The sequence below is a fragment of the Pungitius pungitius genome, chromosome 7 (genome assembly GCF_949316345.1).
Source record: "Pungitius pungitius chromosome 7, fPunPun2.1, whole genome shotgun sequence".
Lineage (NCBI taxonomy): Eukaryota > Metazoa > Chordata > Actinopteri > Perciformes > Gasterosteidae > Pungitius > Pungitius pungitius.
The window spans coordinates 19195328-19198473 of record NC_084906.1 but is presented as its reverse complement, the minus strand read 5'-3'; positions in this window follow the sequence as shown (position 1 = coordinate 19198473).

The window sequence follows — 3146 nt, the reverse complement described above, 5'->3', positions numbered from 1 at the left end:
GGGGGCGACAGGAACGCCAGGGCGCAGGGGGGGGGGGCAAACAATCGTACGTGGGAATGCCTCGAGCTCCGACTGGTCGAGTGGAGAAGAAAGTGCTCTTTACGGCTCTTTAGATAAGAGGGCGACGCCACGTCGTTAGCGCGAGCCGCTAGCAGGTTAACGAAATTGTACACGCAGGCCCTTTATGCCGTGCTGCACACACGCGCTCGCATCCCCAACCTCAAGGGAACCCAATCTATGCAATGTGATCATAGTTTTAAAAAAAACGGCAGCATTTGTCCGGGAAGGACTGAGACTCTTTGATCCTGGACTGCTGCTGCACCCGAGCGCTTTCCGCTGCGTTCCGCTTTGTGACTCAGGAGCAAGACGTGTCTGAGTGTGTCCTCCGCCCACGGCACCGCCGCCGCCGCCGCTGCCCCCCCGCTCGGCGCCCGCAACGATGCCGACAGATGCCCGCTCGGTCCAAAACGAATGAGGTTACAGAAACGCACTGGTACACATTCGGGAAGACTTTTCATGTGGGTTTCATGTTCAAGTAATTATGTTTTACAATCACCCCCCCTCTGCTGACACGTATGGAATTACCGCATCTGGCTCCACGAACGCACCCGAAATGACAAGAAAACCGTGAAATACGTCGGGGGGGCGGGGGGGGGGCTCCGGGGGGGAAAAGGAGGCGCTCTCGTTGACCCGGCCCGTCCCTCGCTGGCCTTTGACTGAGTCCGAAGTGGCCCGCCGCGTTTGCAGAGGAACGCCCGGACGGCCGCCGCGGCCTAAACGCGCGCGTCTGATCTCTTGCATCTGTGTGAAAATGACCACGCTGCGTGCGTGTGTGTGCGTGTGTGTAAACAGGCCGGAGATTAAGCTCCCGGAGTCGAGATAATAAAAAACCAATACAAAAAAAAAAAAAAACTAACAAAAAAAAGAGAAGGGTGAATGTAGCGAGTTGACTCACGGGCGTCGTCGTGGGAAAAGCGGCCCCGCGGTGTCTCACAGGAGGGAAGTCAAAAGGGATTATCGGCGAGGCAGCAGCGCAGAGGCTGTGGGCGTCTGCGGTTCCGCAGAATCAGAACGTAGGAAGTACAATTAAAAAGCTGCAGGTAAGTGCTCGGAGCCGTGTGAGAACGTGGCCGTGGCTGAGAGAAAGTGTTTGTGTGTCTTTCTCTGGCAGTGTGTGTGTGTGTGTGTGTGTGTGTGTGTGTGTGTGTGTGTGTGTGTGGGCCCGGGGTGTTGGTTTGATTATAGTGTCTTTGAGCCAAGAAATGTGTGCTGCTCTGTCTGGAACAGCCGCCCGAGCACAGCAGATGTGTACACAAAGATATTGAATGTGTGACTTCGTACTGATGACACACACACACACACACACACACACACACACACACACACATTCTCACAGGTAACTACGGTCACGTTCAAACACGTTCATCTGGTAACATTGATAACATTGATGATGTTATTTTGGGACAGGCACTAACAATAGCAGTGTGGTATGTGTTCATTATTCTTATATTTTGTCGATTTCATCCCTTCATTCTCAATCTGGTCTTTTCACATTATCCTGTGAAAGAATAAAAGGAAGAAAAAAAAAGTGTGAAGAGCCTTTGGAACTTTGTTTCCCGGTTCCAGATAAAATAAAATAAATGGGTGAAACAAATCTACTAAATATGTAGAATCTTCTTCTATACAATATGCCACACAATCACACTTACTGTTCGGTGAAAAAAGTGTGTTTCTACTGTTTGTAGAAATAAAATAATTCAATAATAATACATTGAAAGAAGGTAGCTCACCTTGGCTTGTTGAACAAGCAACAAAAGAACGTACTTACTCAGGTGTAACGGTTTCTTCACATATCCCCTTGGTTGAATGAGATGATACGATGTGTTCTATAATGTAAAAGCGGAGCCAAAAGCCTGCAGGCAGTTCAGTTATAAACATTTAGCTTGATGTCGTCAGCCGTTAAAGGAATCCGTATAAGCTCAGTGCACCGAATGATTTACGTCCGATGAGATTTCCCAGGGCGTGTTTACCCACATCTGCTCATTAATTGGGAGAATGAAATTAGTTTTTTTTAACAGAACATCTAAATGTCTGATTAGCAAAGGGACCCGATTTCAAACAGCAAAATGTGTGTCAGGATGCAACGTTGACACGACGAATCCTGCACACTGGTGCTTTTATTTTATTTTTTTAAACGTGGGCTGCATTCTTGCACGAGGAGGTATCCTAAATGATTGATGGCTTGATTTACATTCCCTCCCCCCCCCCCCCCGATAAAGGTTACTTCAGCTTCAAAAAGCACCCCGAAGGAGGGAAGATCCACCGCTCTTTACGGGGGGAAGCGGCCCTTTCGAAAGGAATCGATGGGGGATGCGCCGACCTCATTCCAGTGATGCACACGCAGCACAAACATCCGACCCGTTTACCTCGGAAACTGTTAAAACAAGAAATGATCACGCCGCATAATGAGTAATCCCCCCCCTCCCCCCCCCCCTGCCGGAGATCAGGCCGTACGTACAAAAAGCACCGCCCTCAGACACCCAAAGGTCCTGCGTGACCTAGTTAGCGAGACCCCGCGGTGGGTTAACAGCGCTTCTTCCGGCAGTTTGTTCGCTCGCACTTTTCTCTGCACGCCGCGTAGAGCGGGCCCGCCGCGTGCACACACGCGGGCCCCCCCCCCCCCCCCCCCCACGTGCCCGCCGGGTTCCTGCTGAAAGGTGAGCGTGATTCTAAGAACCGTCTATCCAGGAAGAGCATTGAGGTCAGCATCGAAGAGGTGAGTGTGTGTGTGTGTCACCAATGAGGTCATCGGATGACTGCTGCGAGGGCCTGAATGTCACCGCCGGGCCGGGGGGGGGGGGGGGGGGGGATTTGTTACGAAGAAACAGCCAGCCTGGTTTGTCATCGCTCTGCTGATGCTTTTCACCTCCAAAACAACAACAACAACAAAAGCAACCGGGAGTCTTTCTTCTTCCTCTGGCACTTTGGTTCCTCACAGATCAAGTAGATGGAAAACATGTGCTGACTCAGCCCTCCTGTTGGTGCAGCTCAGTCGGGGAGGAGGACATTCGGGTCAGAGACACAAACTCCTCCCCCCGTGAGTCCACTGTTTGTGTTTCTGTGGGAAACAAAGATAGCGGTGATTT